Below are 21,257 nucleotides of genomic sequence, written 5' to 3' on the forward strand. Positions count from 1 at the left end.
GGGTAGCTACCCAAAGAAACCAAAAACACTAATTCCAAAAGATATACACATGCCAATGTTTATTGCAGTATTTACAGTAGCAAAGATATGAAAGCAACTCAGGTATCTAGAAGAACGGATAAACACTGTAAGATAAATACATACTCACTAGAGTATTACCCAGCCTTGAAAAAGATTGAGAGCTTGCCATTTACAACAATGTGGATAGATCTAGAGGGTCTTATGCTAAGTGAAATAAGTTAAAGAAATACCATAGGACTTCACTCATACATGTAATCCAAAAAACAAAAACAGACTTGTTAAGTACGGAGAACTGGTGGTTACCAGAGGAGAGCTAGATGGGTAGAGTACATAAAGGGGATTAAGAGGCACAAACTTCCGGTTATAAAATAACGGAGATGAGAAGTACAACATAGGGAATATAGTCAATAATATTGTCATATGATATGGTAACATCATTACACTTATGGTGAACATTGAATAATGCATAGAATTGTTGAATCATACTGTACATCTGAAAGTATAAAAATGTTAATTAATGAAGAAAAAGGTTTCTTCTACATCTTGTGTTATGTCCAACAAGAATTTAAAGTTCTATTATTCACATAGTGGCTTTAATCTATACTTTAAAAAAAAAACAAAAAGGAAAATTGGATTCTGATGGCAAAGTGAGCTTATCATGGACAAAGAGCTAGATATGTCTCGCTTGCCTTGAAAAACAGAACTAAAAGCATCCTTACGTTGAATAACAAATATCATTCAAGAGATGCCAACTCATCTAGTTCGTTATTAATAAAAACATTGCCAGTGACAAAAATAAAGGTTTATCATAGCAATAAAAAGATATAAACCTTAAAAGATAGAGTGAAAAACTTTAATCTACTTTTGGGCATAATTACTCTAATCTCTTCCAAGAAACACAGAATGATTCCTCATTGCAAATCAAGCATTATGAGACAGTATCGCATTTTTGAAACAGGAAATCCCTGAAAGCAGTCACTAACATTGGCATTTCTCCTTGGCTCTCAGAATTGAGATTATATTAGAGCCTTTTTCAACTTCTCAATAGTTGACCTGAGTAGTTATTTTCTCTCCCACAATAATGTCAACCACAGGCATCAGTTCACTTTTGTAAATATATCCATTGAATATTTGCCTATTTAGATATTCTAAGGACATTGTAAAATCTCAATCTCTGGAAGACATAGAACCAACAGAACAAGCCTTCTCTGTAAGAGGCTGTGCTCTGTAAAGTATAATTTGGGGGCCTGAGAAAGGCCAAACTATTCTCTATGTCCCAGGATCATTGTTATTTAGGCTAATTTTCCTCTTTGGCTTTTTCCCCCCTAAATGGAGAGGAACAGGATGGAAAACACCTTAACATCTTAGTAAGAAAGAGAATACAATGGTTTCCTGCATGATAAGAGGGGTTTAGCATAATCCTAGCACTTTTGGCTTCTAATCAGGAGGTGTAAAATGGGGAAAAGGTGCTGAAAATAAATTTTTCTCTAGAAATAATTTGTTCATAGCAGATATCATAAAATTTTATGATTTTATATATTTGGTATTTTGGAAAATAGATACTTATTTAGGATGCATCATAGTCCCATATGTTTTTATTATGCTGGGTCTCTAATATGACAACCAAGGTTATAAAGTAACACAAAATTTCATCCTAGTTTAATTTGGATGCACTGTAAAATAAGACCATATAAGTTTGACCATAATATATAGATGTTCTTATTTGTCCATAATGACTTTTGGCAAAATGGAAGTGTTGATATGATAAATGCATGCGTAGAGGAGGTAAAGTGAACAGAAGATGTAAATGACACCAATTTATTTTGCCCAGGAGAAAAGCAGCTAGAGTAATGACAAAGTTTACTGGGTTTATACTGGCATAATAATTCTGATTCTTTGATGTACATGCCAAGAAGATTAAACATGAGTCTGTAATTTGAGAACACCATGTTTTGAAATATTTGCTGTGGTTTTACCTATCCAAATTTGTAAAAACCTGGTATTAAAACTAACATAGAATTCATAGTTTCTTAGGAAAATATCTGCCGGGCCAGAATAGTTTGGATGTGCTTGAGACAGCTTCTATACTAAGTGAAAGAGGAACCATTTGCAGGTCTAAGATTTTTCTGTCTATACCAAGTATTTGTTGGAAAGTAAATCCCACACTGCCTATTTACAAACATTGCTAATGTGACTTTCCTAGCATTTATGAAGTAAATGCTTTCGGTTTTACAGAAGTTGTAGAATCTCAGGGGGCAAATAATAATTCAGTAGGTTTCATCTCATTTAATAAAATAAATCATCGTTTTTCAGTGTTCTTTGGGAATTTGGGAAGTACATGCAGAACTTCAGTATTTACCTCTGAGTATTAGTTGGAGATTTTGCAATTTTGAAAGTTTGGATGCCCTCACTGCACTGTATCTGTATGAGCCAGAACTCAAAGCTACCGTGCACTGGTGAGCTATGTTAATGGTGATTATACCAAACTCTGAACATTCCAGGGAGTTCTGTGAACTATAGACAAAAATTGTTTTCCTTAGTCCACCATGAACAGCTGGTTAGCTATATAGGTGATGGGAAAAAACCATCCTCCAAGACAAGGAATTGTAGCGGCAGCTTAAGGCAAAACTGATTTAATGATTCAGATGTTTTACTCAGCATAGCAAGGTTTCCATTCTAATTACTGACTCAAATAAACACATTTTAAAAGATATCCAGGAAGTTTAATTTTTCTGTTCCTTAAGTTTGTCCTTCCCCTTCTACACCTTATCAATTTTTGTTCCCTCTACCTCCCCACAGCTTTCTGGATTTAGATACAGATCCACCATAAGGCTTAGTTGAAAATTTCTGGTAGAGCTCTAGTAACCAGAATCATGGTAACCACTTCAAACATTTTTTCCTCAAATTTCTCATCCCCCTTTTCTCAGATTTCCTGGTCCTTTGTTTTTCTTGTTTCTCTTTTCCCTATTTCTTTGAGTTCATTTACTTCTATTATGACATATATTTGAACATTCAGGGAGTCTGCTTTCCCTGTTTATTCTTTCTACTGTGCTTTCAATCTTGATACCAACTTCTGTAGGATACTACTAGGTTTCGATATACTTCCCTGGTCTTGTTATTTGCTTAAATGTTACCCTCCCCTCATCCTTAAACATGAAAGTAACAACATCAAACACCACAAAATTTGCATTGATAGACTTGGCCTGCAAGTAGGTGACTCTTTTCTTCCTTTTAGCAGTTGAAACGGAGTATTCTAAGCCTGCTGGCTCTTGTTGTTCATTTCCAGGTTGGTCTTTAGCCCTTTATGTACAAATATTTCTTACAGTTATATGAAAAAATTTTTTGAAGGTCACCAACGGCACCTAATTATCAAAATCGGTGTTCTGTCTGCTAGGCTGTGTAACACCGCTAGCCATCTCTTCCCTTCTCGCTATTCACTTGTCTGATCTTACTTACCACTCTCTTATTTTCTCCGCATCTTTTCAACATCATTTTTTCTTTCCATTTTGGCCACATTTCCCCCGCCCTTCCCCCTTTTTAAGTAGGCTCCATGCTCAGTGTGGAGCCCAACACAGAGCTTGAACTCATGACCCTCATGATCTCCTTGAGATCAAGACCTGACCTGAGATCAAGAGTTGGATGTTTAACTGAATTTGTTAATTCAGAATTTTCCCCAATTCTGACCATATTTCCAGTCTTCTCCACTTCTAGTGTTTCAGGGCATATGGCCACAGTGTCCAACTTACTATTACAGTAAGTTCTAAATTCATGCAGTTGTCCCTCTACCATAATCCTTTGCAAGCCATTGTTATTTTGCACCTGGTCTCTTGATGTAGCCTCCTGACCACTATCCATAATTACTCTGCTCTCTCCCATAGTCCATTCCCTATATATCATCTAGAGACCTTTTTTAGGAATGTTATCACTCTTAAGCACTCTCCAATGGCTTTACACAGCACCTAAAACGAGAATAAAAGCTTTTTATGATGACTTCCAAGCCCTATGTCATATGACCTCCGTTTATCTGTCTAATTCTTCCTGTTCCCTATCTTGCCTTACCTATAATCGTCATCAACTTTGGAATCTAACATTTTAAGATTTATCCTGGACTTTAAACTATTTTTTTTTCCTCAGAAAGCATGGATGGCTCCTTGTCACACAGATGGTAGCTTAGGTTTCACTTCTTCAAAGAACCCTCTCCAGACCGACCATCTAAAGTAATCACCCTGTTGGAAGAAATAGTTTGAAACAGAGAGGGAGGCAAACCCATAATACTCTTGAATACAGAAAACAAACTGATGGGCGGTGGGCAAGAGGAGCTAATGGGTGATGGGCATTGAGGAGGGTACTCGTTGAGATGAGCACTGGGTGTAATATGTAAGTGATGAGTCACAGTAATCTACCCCTAAAACCAATAGCACACTGTATACACTGTATGTTAGCTAACTTGACAATCAGATATATTTAAAACAGTCACTCTCTTTTGCATCTGTGATTTTAGGAAAGTATTTGTCCTGATTTTTTTCTTCTAGTTATTGGTTTCAATACCATCTTTGTTTACTGGCAGTATGCTTTTCCTCCCTAGGATGTATTCTTCTTGAGATCAGGCTTTTTTTTTTCATAACTGTTGTGTTCACAGGACCTAGAACAGTGCAGATGATAACCTCATAGTTTATTGAATGAATATTGCAGAACTTTTGAGAGTGTAGCCACTATGGACAACAGTATGACAATTGTCCTGAACACTAGAGAGGTTCCTCCAAAAATAAAAAATAGGACTACTATATGTTCCAGTAATCTCACTTCTGAATTTATCCCAAATAATTGGAATCAGGATCTCTAAGAGATGTTGGTTCTTCCATGTTAACTGCAACACCATATGTAATATTAAATATATAGAAATAACCAAAGTTTCCATCTGTGGATGAATGGATAAAGAAAACCTAGTGGATACATATAATGGAAGGTTATTCAACCTTAAGGGAATTCTGCAACATATGACAACATAGATTAACTTTGATGACATTCTAAGTAAAACAAACCAGTCACTGAAGGACAACCATTCTATTATTCCACTTATAAGGTATTTAAAGTAGACAAATTCAGATAATGAAAATGTGGTTTCCAGGAGCTGGGAAGAAGAGGAAATGGGGAGTTGCTAATGAATTGGCAGAAAGTTTCAGTTAAGCAAGTTTTAGATATCTGCTGTGTGGCATTTTACCTGTAAAAGTACTGTGTTGTACACTTAAAATTTGTTGAGAGATTTCACACCAAGCATTCATATGACCAAAAAAAAAAAATCCTTTCAAGTAAATTCTTAGCATTTTGTTATTGATTCATGTTAATTTAACAACATCAAAAAGATACTGTCAAATTATCACCCATAAAAATGGCACAGAAATGACTACTCATCCACCGTTTTGCTCACACTGGATACAATCAAATATAAAACCTTCATATGGTCTCTCCCAGCCCTGTGTACTGACTGGACTGAATTGGGCCATTCTTCTGCTAGTCTTGGAGTTTCTCATGAGGTTGTAATCAGACAGATGCTGGAGTCCTCTGGAGACTCAACTGGAATCTGGGAAAGCTGGACTATTCTTCTTGGGCTCTAAGTGATCTCAAGGCCTTTCCTTTCCATGTGATCTCTCTAGCAGGGTAGCTGGGCTTCTTCCAGAACTTCTGAGGATCCAAAAAAACTCCTACATAAATAGGCAAAATTGCTGGGCATTCTTAATAGCTGTACTCAGAACTCCTATGATGTCACTGCCGCCTCTTGGTCAAAGCAGTCAGGAGTTCAGCCCAGATTCAAAGGAGGACTGGCAAGAATGTAGACGGTAGGGTATATTTGAAGCCATCTTTGGAGCTTAGCTACCACAGGTAGGTACAAGTGAAGTAGCAAGACTAAGCACAGGAAGGGACAGGAAAGGTGGCAAGAGACAATAAGAAACATTAACATGAAAATGTATTTAAGATTTAGCTGGTTCCTAAAATCTCGGAGTTCTGATTAAAGGGAATATAAATGAATGAGACATCATTTTAAGGAGTTTAATAAACCTAAATCATCTCATTTTAGAGTTTTTTTTAACTAGGTATATTACATTCCATTTTTAAAGTATCTTCCATCTCATGTACGCTACTGTAGGAATCCACAAACACGGATGGAATCTTCCTTGTGGTCTGTTTTTGACATTGGTTTTTCTGAAGTACTCCTTTTAAACTTGTAGAATAACACGGAGATCCCCAACGGATAATTTTCCCTCCTGTGCTTATTACTGAGCGCACAAGCCATAGCTTAACCACTGCAGCACTCCATTAATTGTGGACATGGAATGCTCAGGAGAACCATCCCCCCATGATTGTGGTTTGAAACCCTCCAGGAGAGGCCTGTAATTGACAGTATGACCTCCAAAGGGGGAGTGATGGTAGCACTAAGGGTTATACATAATGCTGGGTTTAGTGTATTTTGTGATTGGTATGACACATTATTGGGGCAACAGATCCAGATGTTGTCAGGCATGAAGACCAACAAATCTGGAAAAGGATAAAAAGGAGATGTAGGTGTGAAAAGAGAGAAGACTAAAATGGAAAAAAAAGCCTCAGTTGCACCCTTTGCAGGAGTAGATGCATGGTCTGAGATGGGGGTTCCTGTGATTGTAAATGAAGTCTTTCCTACCAGGTATAAAGGAAGAAGAAACAATTGTTGATGTAGAGTATTATAGGATATAATACATTGCTTTTGTCAATTTTTCCCCTTATGGTTTCATTAAATATGATACCTATTTCTAGTATATAAGTAACCTACAAATCAGCCAACTTTTGAAATTTCAATTTCTTCAAACTATACATGCCAGGAATACATACACACACATTATACACACACACACACACACACACACACACACACACACACACACACACACACACACACACTTATTTTAAGTTGTTTCTACTGGAAGCCAAAAAAGGACACAAGGGTTGTCCGTCATGAATTTAGAAAGTCTGAGAACCTACCAGCAGCCAGCCATGGCTTTTATTCTTTGATTATAAAATGCAGGTCTGAACTAGGGCATTTGTTCCTGCATGTCATATGGCTGTATGATATTGTCTGTGGCTTTTGTCCTCAGATCTGCCCCTCTATTCATACTTTCTCAAGATTATTTTCATTTAGGTTCCTGTTTCTGAACAGCAGTTGATGTTGAAAACTGTGGGTGAGCAGAATGTTGATGTGCTGCTCAGATCCCCCTTCAAGAGAACGTTATTATGCCAGCTGCTGTCAGGGATGCCTCCAAAGTAGCCTTAAGTTGTCACCTACTTTGAAGGATTGCCTCATGTACAAGAACCCCCCACCTGATGCCACACCTCTTCTGTAGGAGCAGCTGGAAGTCAATGACCACCTCAGGTGATGGGCTTTGTAGGCCTGCTCTTTTCCTCAATTCAGAAGCATTCTGGAGGCTCACTCCATCTTCAGAATGCCTCTGATCTTAAGTTCTAGTTCAATCTCTCCTTCTGCCTAAGACTTTTCTTCTCTCCCCTTTCACAGTTGATTGGAAAGCACTCATCATAACTTGTACACATTAAATCGGTCTCAAAATCTGCTTTCTGGAGAATCCTACCAGCAATACTTTTTTTTAATTTTTTTTTTTCCTCAATGTTTTTTATTTATTTTTGGGACAGAGAGAGACAGAGCATGAACGGGGGAGGGGCAGAGAGAGGGAGACACAGAGTCGGAAACAGGCTCCAGGCTCCGAGCCATCAGCCCAGAGCCTGACGCGGGGCTCGAACTCACGGACCGCGAGATCGTGACCTGGCTGAAGTCGGACGCTTAACCGACTGCGCCACCCAGGCGCCCCAATACTCTTAAATTCAAACCTCTGATCTTCTCTTGAGCTTCAGATCCATAAATCAAACTGTTTATCACCATTTATGCTTGTATTTGTGAAAGTCATTTCAGAGTTAACATGTTTGGAACTGAATTTTTGAAAAATTTTCCTATCAGAATTGCCTTGTCCAGTGAAGGTTACTGCTAACCACCTAGATATTTCTGCTCCAAACCTAACCATCTCTGATTATAGTCTCTTCCTCAAAACTCACATTCTCTTGATGAACATCTTGTCAGTCCTACCTCTTCAATTCATTCCAAATCCAAGCACCTCTCAGTATTTATACTGCTGTAGCCTTATCTGTGCTATCAGTTCTCACTTGGCATATGCCCATAGTCTCCTATGTCAGTCTCCCCTCTGGATAGGTCTTCCCACTGAAGCCAGCCAATGAGTTCTATCCTGTCACTATTCTAACTTCAACAGTACTCTACTGTAAGATCAAATCCAAACTTCTCACCACAGCCCCACAAGTCTCTACTGACATTATCTAATAATCTGATGGTTCACTACTTACTAGCCATGTTGACTTTGACTCCGTTGTACACATTCTTTTGTCCCAAAGCATTTGCAATTTCTGATTATTCTCCAAGAACTTTGCTGACTACCCTTTTCTAGCTTCTCTTCCCATGGATCTCAAATGTTACATCTTCAGAGAGGTCATGCTAACCACCTACCTAAAGCAACTCCCAGGCTCTTTCATCATTTGATTTGATTTTATCCTCTTCACAGCACTCAGTCCCGAAATTTGGTGCTACGGACTGAATTACCTTCCTGTAACATTCATATGTTGAACCTCTAAATCCACAATGTGATGGTGTCTGGAGATAGGATCTTTAGAAGGTAATTAAGGTTAAATGAGGTCCTATAAGTGGGGTTATAATCCAAAAGGACTCTGGCCTTAAAGAATATAGCCTTCTCCCCCCGCTCCTTTCCTCTCCTTTTTGACTTGGGGTCAAGTCAGGTGTATACTGGTCTGAGAGTGACACACCTATCTAGGGGCTGCAGGTAGTGGAGCAAAGTATGCAAGGAAGGGAAATGGTAAGGAGGAAGATCTTTATGGCTCTGACAATTTTAAAGTGGATCATTTCCTTTTGTTGTCAGTTATTTATAGGATATCTATAAGAAACTCCTGTGAATTTTGTTTATGATTTAAGTAGACTAGATTTTTTACTATCACTTAAAAAACCCTGTCATTTTTGGTTGACCCAAACTGATTCTGTTATTTGAGGTGTTTTTATACACATTCTAAGTATAGCTTCTTTTGCTCTGTAGTTCTTACAAGTCTAATTCTGGTTTTAATAGATAGGTTTCTGTTCAGTGAAGTGGTAGATTTGAGTTCAGCAAAACAACTACTTTAAGTACTTTAACTCTCATTTGAAAAGCTCAAGAACTAAAAGTAGAATTTATGTTCTTTCTCATCTCAGGATACAAAAATGCTGTTAAGATCCAACTGGTCTTGAAACCCAAAGTTAGAACATGGGGCTGTTTGAAGAGGAATTTCCTGGTAACAGCGAGTAGACTGAAAATGAGAGAACTATTCAAGTAGTGCACTTCGTGGTGGTTGAGGTTTACTTAATCATGGTCTTTCATGGTCAAAGATAACAAAGCTTTGGTACTGCTCTGCACAATATCAACTCTTTGTATTTTCTGATCTTCTAAGGTTGAATTTTATCATTTTTCCCCCCTCAAAGATTCAATCCCCATTAACAGAAACCCACTAAGAGTAGTGTATTTATGGCTTTAGTGGCCAACCAAACTAAACATTTTCAGGTCAACTCAGGAGAAGAAAGACGATCTATTTCAAGAAGTCTATTACTGCACAAACAAAAGAATAGGACTAAGCAGGATATCTTTTTATAGATGAATTTTAAGTCAATAGCATTATCAGTCTTTCTCCATACTCCCTGCTAATCTTAAACAAAATTGCACTGGCAGTGTGTGACTACATAGCTAAGATTACCACTTTTCCACACATTAAAATATTATCTTCATAATTTCCTTATATTGCTTGCCCTTCTGTGCATCACATTTTCCCAAAGATGTTAGAAAATAGGAAGGATCACAGATACTGAGAGTGTTCTTCTCTGGGTTTTGCAAATCTAGTAGCCACTGAACTCTGTATAGTATATTCACATTTAAAACTCTGAAGCACAGGAATGCAGTATGTTGTATAAGCCATTTGTTGGCTTGGTGAATCTCAATATTAGGAAGATGTAGAAGTGAATGGGAGCCAAAGTCTATCACAAGCAGAACTCTTAGGCTATATTAAAAGGTGAAGGGTATTTAGAGGTGAATTGGACTACTAGTTATTAGTTAAGAAGGTTTCTAAGGACCTTTGCTGTTGACAATTCCTGAGATCTGTAACTGGCCTGCAATAAGGGAAAATGAAAACTCAGGTGCTATGTCCAGTGGAGATCCAGGAAAGAAGAAATCCATGTCAGCAGCTTATAAATATGGTTCTAGAAATCTCAAATTCAAAATGTCATTTTAATATCACACAAGGTCCTACTAGACAAAATGTTGTATCATTTTAGTATAGGTTGAAATATGCTCATGTCCTGATAAATATTGCTTTAAAGTATTGTTGAATGAAACCAGATCCCTATCTTACAGTACTCACAAAACATCAACTAATATGGATTTAAGATTTAAGAGATCAAGTACCACAAAAATCATACAACACAGGATAAAATCCCTCTAACAGAGGTCTTGGCAATACTCTCTTGGGTAGAACACCAGAAGTATAAGCAACAGAATCAAGAGTAAACAAGTGGAACTACATCAAACTAAAAGGGTTGTGCACAGCAAAAGAAATGATCAACAAAATACGACTAACGGGAAAAATATTTGCTAACCATGTATCAGAGAAGGAGTTAATATCTACAATATGTAAAGAACTCCTATGGCTCAATAGCATAGATAAATTAAAGAAATGGGCAAATAACCTGAGAAGACATGTTTTCAAAGAAGGTATACATATAACCAACAGATACATGAAAAGCTGCTCAACGTTATTAATCACAAGGGAGATGCAGATCAAAACCACATTGAGATATCACCACAGCCTGTTAGAATGGCTGTCATCGAAAAGACAAGGGATAAATACTGGTGAGAATGTGGAGAAAAGGAAACTCATGTGTACTGTTGGAGGGAATATAAACTGGTGCAGCCACTATTGAGAACAGTATGATGGTTCCTCAAACCATTAAAAATACAACTATCATGATTCAGCAATTCTACTTCTGAGAATATGTCAAAATGAAGGGAATAAGAACTATGTCCAAGATATCTCTACCCCCATGTTAATAAGCTATTTTATAGTATCTGAGGCATGGAAATAACCTAACTGTCCACTGACAGATAAATGAATCTAGAAGTTGTGGTATATATATATGATAGATTATTCAGCTATAAAAAGAAAAACCTTCCATTTGTGACAACATGGACAGAACTTGAGGGCAATATGTTAGGTAAAATAAGTTCAAGACAAATAGCATACGGACTCACTTATATGTAGAACCTCAAATCCAAATTCATAGGGAAAGAGGAGAGGGGAAAATGGATGAAGGTGTTCAAAAGGTACAAAATTCCAGTTTTAAGTACTAGGGATGTAACATACAACATGATAACTATAGTTAACACTGCTATATGCTATTTTTAGGAGTTGTTAAAAGATTAAGAACTCTCATTTCTCACAAGGAAAAAATTATTGTATCTGAAATGGATCTTAACTTATTTGGGGATTTCATAACATGTATAAATCAAATTATGCTGTACACCTTAAATTTATATAGTGCTATAGGTCAGTTATATCTCCATAAAATTGGAAAGAGTAGAATTGCAGGATTATTGCATTAACAAAATACTCCTTTTTCCAAAAATATAAGTTGAATTATCCAGAGTTTAGTGGGATAAATTCCATTCACTGTTGGCCAACCTTCTTGGGTGATATGTTCCCTGTCAACTACCATTAACAGAGATCATGCACACAGCTGCAAGATGGATGATGCCTTTCTCCAATCTACTAGTGATATTTCTCATCAATATGAGGCAATTAGTAAAGGGAGAGGAGACAAAAAACACAATTGTGGCTTTTATTAAGGAAGGAACCCCAGCTGTTTGGATCATTGTGTAATATTAAAAAGAGTAGACTTTCTTAAAACATGAATGTAACAGATGTTTGTCAAGGCCTCCCAGCCTGAAGGGAAAATAGGGTCATGATAACCTTAAGGAAACAATCTGTGGAATCCTATCTCTTTCAAATCCCTCTCTGGTTAATGAATTCCTAGTAAGTCGCGAGAGTCTAGAAGACTACAATTGTCTTTTTCTTCCTACATTTAGTAATCCTCTGCTCAGCTGATTCTCACACTGATCAGATAGATATGATTTGCTGCACTGATATTCTTTCCCACTCCCAATGCTGATGGCCATGGTGAGTTATTGAAACTGGCTTATGTTTCTGGTCAATTCAGTAACATCCTTTTGTTATATTACAGGAGTAGATGCAATGAAGTGGAGATAAATCTCCTTTCAGTTAGTGTTGTAATTTCTAGGCACAAAACAGGCAAATTATCTAAAAGAAAATAAAGATCTCTCTCTCTCTCTCTCTCTCTCTCTCTCTCTCTCTCTCTCTCTCTCTCTCTCTCACACACACACACACACACACACACACACACACACACACACACACACACACACACTATTTAAAAAATTAAAAAATTTGGGGCACCTGGGTGGCTCAGTCGGTTGAGCGTCCGACTTCAGCTCAGGTCATGATCTCACAGCTCCTGAGTTCAAGCCCCGTGTCGGGCTGTGTGCTGACAGCTCAGAGCCTGGAGCCTGCTTCTGCGTCTCCCTCTCTCTCTGCCCCTAACCCACTTGCATTCTGTCTATCTCTCTCAAAAATAAACATTAAAAATTTTTTTTTTAAATTAGAAGAAATTGAAGAAACATTTAAGACTACTTTAGCAAGGTATAAAGGGAAAGGATCTAAAGAACTACTTCAACCATATTAAGACCAAGCATAAGTAATGATAGAAAAGGTGGTCACAGAATACTAGAAAGTTCAATTCACCATGAAGATAGAATTCTAACCTTATATGCACCTAATTTAAAAAAAAAAAATCAGTATATTTGCAGGAAATTTATAGATAAATAAGTACATCATTATGAAGAATTTTAATACTCTGCCAAAGTCAAACAGATAACATTGTAAGAGTTGAACCTGATAAACTTAAATGTGTATGAATTAATTTCTCATTAGTAGAGAGCATATATTCAAACACATAAAGAATTGTGTTTTTTTTTTTTTTTTTTTTTTTAAGTCAGGAGAAAGAGCAGGAAAGATGGTAAAGGGATCCTGAGCTTACCTCCTCCCCTAGATACACTCAGACAACTACCTTTAACACGTCTCACTCTTAAAATGACCTGATATTATCAGAACACTTCTTCCACAGCTACAGACATAAACTGGCCACAATGAGAAGGATAGAAAGGGTAGACATGCAGTCAGAAGACAAACCCCCAATGTGGCAACCCACCAATGGGAGGATTATCACAGGCAAGGAGGAACAAGGGGATAAAGCACCATAATGAGCACTGCTGGTCTTGGGGTCCTGAACCAGCAAGATTAACCCCTACTCCCCACCTCATCTGTCTGTATTTGAAAAATCTGCAGGGCTTAGCTCCATGAGATTTGAAAATCAGGATTTAGCTTCAGGAGAGCCAGAGGGCTGTAGGAAACCAAGTCTGTGCTCTTGAAAAGCTAGCATACTATATTACTTGGCCTAAGATCCAGCACAGAAGCAGTCGTTCAAGAAGCACCTGGGACATATGTGAAGGATATTTTTTGACTAATTTTAAGACCTGTACCAGAGAATCAGGAATTAGTAACTTCAGGAATGGAAATGCTGGTGGACACCATTTTTCTTGCTTTTACCTTAAGTGGCTAGAAACTTCTAGAAGTTCTGATATTCTTTACCTTGCTAGTGCCATTTGCCTGCCTCACCATTCCCCTGAGGACTTGCCCCGCACAACCCAACTACCCTGACAGGTATCCCTCCCAGAATAGTTCTTTCCCCACCACACCTGGCAGATAGCCTCAGTCAGGACCACCATTTCTCCCAGGAGTAGTGGGAGGGGACTGTGGACAGGAGATAGCCCCACTCACCAGCAAGCTAGCAGAAGCTATAGCTGGGCCTATCACCAATCTACCAATACACACATAACCATTGCAGCCAATCATTGCAAATAGCTGGGTTGAGGGTCAGCCATGCCCACCAGCATGCTGGTCCAGCCAAAACAAGAAAGCACACAGGAGACAACCCTAGAGCACCTGGCTCTGGTGACCAGGGGGATTGCACTACTGGGCACTACAGGACACCTACATGAAACCACAACTTTCAATACCAGAAGACATAGTGGACCTACCTAATACATAGTAACAAAATGTGGAGAGTGGAACATGATCCAAATAAAAGATCAAGACAAAAACCACAGAAAAAGAGCTAAATAAAATTGAAGGAAGAAACCTACCTGATAAAGTGTTCAAAGTAATGGTCAAGAAGATTCTTGCTGGATTTTAAGGTGTGGATGAACTCACAAAGAACATCAACAAAGGTAATATGGCAGATCTGAACAATTGATATAAATATACAGAGGGAAATCAACAGTGGATAGAAGATGCAGAAAGATGGATCAATGATCTAGAAGACAGGGCAAGAAAAAGCAACCTAGCTGAATAGAAAGGAAAAAAGGGATTATAGGTTAAGGAACATATGCAACATTAAACATGTTAACATTTGCATTATAAGGGTCCCAGAAGAACAAAGAGGCAGAAGATTTCAAAAAATAGCTAAAAAAGTCTCCCTAATCTGTAGAAGGAAACAGAGTCCCAAAGAAGATGAATCTAAGGGAGGTTTATACCAAGATGCAAAATTAAAGTGGCAAAAGTTAGTTTTAAAAGCAGCAAGAGAAAAGCAAACAGTTACATACAAAGAAAACCCTATAAAGCTGTCAGCTTATTTTTCAGCAGAAATTTTGCAGGCCAGAGGGAGTGGCATAATATATTCAGTGGTGAAAGGAAAACAACAACAACAAAAACAACCAAGAATACTTTACCAAGGAAGGTTAGCATTCAGAAATGAAAGATAAAGTTGCCCAGATAGAAGTATAAGGAGTTCACCACTAAACCAGGCTTACAAGGAGTATTAAAGGGAATTCTTTAAGTGGAGAATAAAAGGCCATAACTGGAAGTACAAAAAACATGAAAATTTCACTGGCAAAAAGTAAGCATACACAGTAGGTAGAAGATCATTTATAAAGCTAGTTCATAGGTTAAAAGACTAATGTAGGAAAATCAATTATATCTAGAGCGTTTAGGTATTCACAAAACAGATCTAAAATATGGCATGATATACTTAACTTATGGAGAGGGGAGTAAAAATGTAGTGCTTTTAGATTTGTTTGAACTTAAGCAACTATCAACTTAATATAGACTACTATATATACAGATGTTATATAAGCCTCATGGTAACCACAAAATGTAAGGCCTATAAATGATTCACAAAATAAAGAGAAAAGAATTCATGTATAACATTAAAAAGACATAATCATAAGTATAACAAAAGGAATAGAAGAACTACAAGAAAATTAGGAAACAAATGGCAAAAAGTATAAACCTATCAATTACTTTCAATGTAAGTAGACTAAATGCTCCAAATCAAAAGATGTAGAGTAACTGAATGGATAAAAAAAGAGCCTCATCTTATATGCTGCCTACAAGAGACACACTTTCAGGACTAAAAACATACAGACTGAAAGTGAAGGGATGGAAAGATATTCCGTGGAAATGGAAGTTAAGAAAACCTGGGGTAGCAATACTTTTAGCAAACCAAATAGACTAATACAACGACTGTAAAGGAACAAAGAAGGGCATTACATAATGATAAAGGGATAAATCCAACAAGAGAATATGACAATTGAAGATATCTATGCACCTAAATTGGAGCACCTAAATACATAAAGCAAATATTGACATAAGGAGAGAAACTGACAGTAGTACAGTAATAGGTGACCTTAACCCCTCACAACCATGGCTAGAACATACATACAGACAATCAGAGTGTCTTTGAAATGCACCTTAGACCAAATGGATTACCATCTACACAGAACATTCCATCTAACAGAGGAAGATACATTTTTCAAATGCATTTAGAACATTCTCCAGGGTAGACCACATGTTAAGCTACAACAAGTCTCAATAAGTTTAATATTAAAATCCTATCAAGCATCTTTTCTGACCATTATGGTAATTAAACTAGAAAGATACAAGAAAAAAAATCTGGAACAAATACTTGGAGGCTAAAAAGCCTGCACTAAACAACCAATTGATCAACAAGGAAATATAGGAGGAAATACCTGGTAACAGATGCAAATGGAAATGTAACTATTTAAAATCTTTGGAGGTATGCTCCTTCTATCCCTACTTTCTTGAGGGTTTTTTTTTTTTTTTTTAAATCAAGAAAGGATGCTGTATTTTGTCAAATGATTCCTCTGCATCTATTGAGATGATCATATGGTTCTTGTCCTTTCTTTTATTGATGTGATGAATCACATTGTTTTGTGGATTTTAAGACAGTATGGTACTGGCACAAGAACAGACTCTCAGATCAGTGGAACAGAGAACCCAGAAATGGACCCACAAACATATGGCCAACTAATCTTTGACAAAGCAGGAAAGAATATCCAATGGAATAAAGACAGTCTGTTCAGCAAGTGGTGCTGGGAAAAATGGACAGTGACATGAAGAATGAACTTGGACCACTTTCTTACACCATACACAAAAATAAACTCAAAATGGATGAAAGACCTCAATGTAAGACAGGAAGCCATCAAAATCCTCGAGGAGAAAGCAGGCAAAAACCTCTGATCCTGGCTGCAGCAACTTCTTACTCAACACATCTCCGGAGGCAAGGGAAACAAAAGCAAAAATGAACTACTGGGACCTCAAAGTAAAAAGCTTCTGTACAGCCAAGGAAACAATCAGCAAAACTAAAAGGCAACTGACAGAATGGGAGAAGATATTTGCCAATGACATATCAGATAAAGGTTAGTATTCAAAATGTACAAAGAATTTATCAAACTCAACACCCAAAAAACAAATAATCCAGTGAAGAAATGGGCAAAAGACATGAATAGACACCTCTCCAAAGAAGACATCCAGATGGCCAACCGACACATGAAGAAATGTTCAACATCAGGCATCATAAGGGAAATGCAAATCAAAACCACAATGAGATACCACCTGACACCTGTCAGAATGGCTCACATTAACTCAGGCAGCAACAGATGTTGGTGATGATGCAAAGAGGATCTCTTTTGCATTGTTGGTGGCAATGCAAGCTGGTGCAGCCACTCTGGAAAAACAGTATGGAGGTTCCTCAAAAAACTAAAAATAGAACTACCCTGCAACCCAGCAATTGCACTACTAGGCATTTATCCATGGGATACAAGGGTGCTGTTTTGAAGGGACACATGCACCCCCATGTTTATAGCAGCACTACCAACAAAAGCCAAAGTATGGAAAGAGCCCAAATGTCCATCGATGGATGAAGATATGGTATATATATACGATGGAGTATTACTCAGCAATCAAAAAGAATGAAATCTTGCTATTTGCAACTATGTGGATGGAACTGGAAGGTATTATGCTAAGTGAAATTAGAGGAAAAACAAAAATCATGACTTCACTCATATGAAGACTTCAAGAGACAAAACAGATGAACATAAGGGAAGGGAAACAAAAGTGTAAGAACAGGGAGGGTGACAAAACAGAAGAGACTCAAATATGGAGAACAAACTGAGGGTTATGGGAGGGGTTTTGGGAGGGGGAATGGCTAAATGAGTATGGGGTACTAAGGAATCTACTCCTGAAATCTTTGTTGTACTATATGATAACTAATTTGGATGTAAATTTTAAAAAATAAAGAGTTAAAATAACAAAATATAGCTGAAAAATAAAAATAAAATAAAGTTATTTCCTGTCATAAAAAAATAAAATCTTTGTAATGCAACTAAAACAGTTCTAAGAGGGAGGTTTATAAACAATTTAAACTTACACCCAAAGGAACAAAAAATCCATGAAGAACAAAAGGTAGAAAAGATCAGAGTGGAATTAAGTTATAGAGACTAAAAAATAGGAGATATCAGCAAAACTAAGAACTGTTTCTTTAAAAGGCTGACAAAGATTAAACATTTAGCCAGATGCAACAAAAACAAAATGGACTAAAAAATCATAAATGAAGTTACAATTGACATCAGATACACAATCATAAGGGACTGCTATGAAAAAATCATACATCAACAAGTTGGCCTAGAAAAAATTGATACATTTCTAGAAACCTACCATTCAAGCCTGAATTAGGAAGAAAGAGAAAATGTGGATCCTGAGAAACTTAACAGAAACCCATAGGGGAGGGGAAGGAAAAAAAAAAAAAAAAAAAAAAAAAAAAGAGGTTAGAGTGGAAGACAGCCAAAGCATAAGAGACTCTTAAAAACTGATAACTGAGGGTTGATGGGGGGTGGGAGGGAGGGGAGGGGAGGGTGGGTGATGGGTATTGAGGGCACCTTTTGGGATGAGCACTGGATGTTGTATGGAAACCAATTTGACAATAAATTTCATATATTAAAAAAAATGTGAATGGAATGAACCAGTTATTAGTAATGATATTTGATTTGTAACCAGGTATCCGGATACCTGGTAACACGTATCTAGGACCAAATAGCTTCAGAGGTGAATTCTACCAAACATCTCAAGAGTTAATACCTAGGATTCTCAAAGTATTCAAAAAAAAAAAAAAAAAAAAAAAAAAAAAAAAGATATTCACTTGCCACTTTTATTCAACCTACTACTGGAAGTTCTACTCACAGAAATCCAACAAGAATTAAAAAGCATCCAAATTGGTAAGAAAGTAAAACTCATTTAAGATGATGTGATGCTATATAAAGAGAACTCTGAAAATGCTACAAAAAACTATTACAACTAATGAGTAATTCAGTAAAGTTGAAAGATACAAGAAATTGCAGAAATTTGTATATACCAATAATGAGTAAGCAGAAGGGGAAATTCATTTCATTTACAGTTGCACTGAAAATATCTAGGTAAACTACAGGAGCTTAAAAATCTGTACTCTATAGATTCATTAAAGAAATTGAAGAGGCACAAATGGAAAGCTATATCATGCTTACAATTTGGAAAAATATTGTTAAAATGCCCATACTACTCAAAGCAATCTACAGATTCAATGTAGTTCCTATCAAAATACCAATAGTTGCTGTGACCAAGGTCAAGGAGGTTGCTGCCTGTTTTCACCTGTAGGATTTTGATGGTTTCCTATGAGAGGTCTCACATTTAGGTCTTACACTGTACACAAAAATAAAATGGGTGAAAGAAAGTGACCCAGGTTTATTCTTCTGCAGGTTGCTACCCAGTTTTCCTAGAACCATTTGTTGAAGACATGGTTTTTCCATCGGATACGCTTTCTTGCTTTGTCAAGGATTAGTTGGCCATACATTTGTGGGCCCATTTACGGGCTGTCTATTCTGCTCCATTCATCTATGTGTCTGCTATTGTGCCAGTACCATACGGTCTTGATTACAGTTTCAGAATAACTGCTTGAAGTCCGTAATTTTGATGCCTCCAACTTAGGTTTTCTTTTTCAACATTACTTGCAGTCTTTTGTGGTTCCATACAAATTTTAGGATTGTTCTAGCTCTATAAAAATACTGGTGTTCTATTGTTAGGGATTGAATTGAATGTGTAGATTGCTTTGGGTGGTATTGACATTTTAACAGTATTTGTTCTTTCAATCCATAAGCATAGAATGTTTTTCCATTTCATTGTGTCTGATTTCTTTCATAAGCTTTCTGTAGCTTTCAGCATACAGATATTTTACTTCTTTGGTTGGGTATGGGGTACAATTGTAAATGGGATCAGTTCCTTGATTTGTCTGCTGCTTCATTATTAGTGTATAGAAATGTAACCAATTTTTGTATGTTAACTATACCCTGTGACTTTACTGAATTTATGTATCTGTTCTAGCAGATTTTTGATGGTGCCTTTTGGGCTTTCCATGTATAGTATCACGCCATGTGCAAAGAGGTGAAAGTTTTATTTCGTGCTTGTCTATTTACATGCCTTTTATTTCTTTCTGTTGTCTGATTGCTGAAGCTAGGGCTTTCAGTACTATGTTGGGCAATAGTGGTGAGAGGGGACATCCCTGTCATGTTCCTGACCTTAGGGAAAAGCTTTCAGTTTTTCTCCATTGAGGATGATATTAGCTGTGGGTCTTTCATATATGGCCTTTGTGATGTTGAGGCTACTGCATCTTCTTACATGTCTCCACAGGCAAGGGAAATAAAAACAAAAATAAACCACTGGGACCTCATCAAGATAGAAAGCTTCTGTACAGGAAGGAAACAACGAAACTAAAAGGCAGCCTACAGAATGAGAGAAGGTATTTGTAAAGGATTATTGGATAAAGGGTTAGTTTCCAAAAATCTATTAAGAATTTACGAAACTCAACACCCAAAAAACATAATCCAGTGAAGAAATGGGCAGAAGACATGAATAGACACTTTTCCAAAGACATCCAGATGGCTAACAGACACATGAAAATATGCTCAGAGAAATACAAATAGAAACCACAAAGACATATCACCTCGTATATGTCAGGTGACTAAAATGAACAGCTCAATGGCTAAAAACAACAGATGTTGGTGAGAATGTAGAGAGAGGGAAACCCTTTTGCACTGTTGGTGGGAATGCAAACTGATGCAGCCACTCTGGAAAACAGTATGAAGGTTTCTCAATAAATTAAAAATAGAACTACCCTATGACTCAGTAATTATACTACTAGGCATTTATCCAAAGGATACACAAATGCTGATGTTAAGGGGCACATGCCCCCAATGTTTATAGCAGCATTATCAAAAATAGCCAAATTATGGAAAGAGCCAAACCATCCATTGGCTGATAAATGGATAAAGATGTGGTGTATACAATGGAATATTACTCGGCAAACAAAAAGCACGAAATCTTGCCATTTGCAACAACATGGATGGAACTCAAGTATATTATGCTATGTGAAATAAGTCATTCAGAGAAAGGTATCATGATTTCACTCATATGTGGAATTTAAGAATACAATAGATGAACATAGGGGAAGGGAAGGAAAAAGAATAGGGAGGCAAACCATCAGAGACTCAAATACAGAGAACAAACTGAGGGTTGCTGGAGGGGAGGTGGGTGGGGGGGATGGGCTAAATGGGTGATGGGCATTAAGGAGCGCACTC

Source organism: Neofelis nebulosa, chromosome 14 (genome assembly GCF_028018385.1).
Source record: "Neofelis nebulosa isolate mNeoNeb1 chromosome 14, mNeoNeb1.pri, whole genome shotgun sequence".
Lineage (NCBI taxonomy): Eukaryota > Metazoa > Chordata > Mammalia > Carnivora > Felidae > Neofelis > Neofelis nebulosa.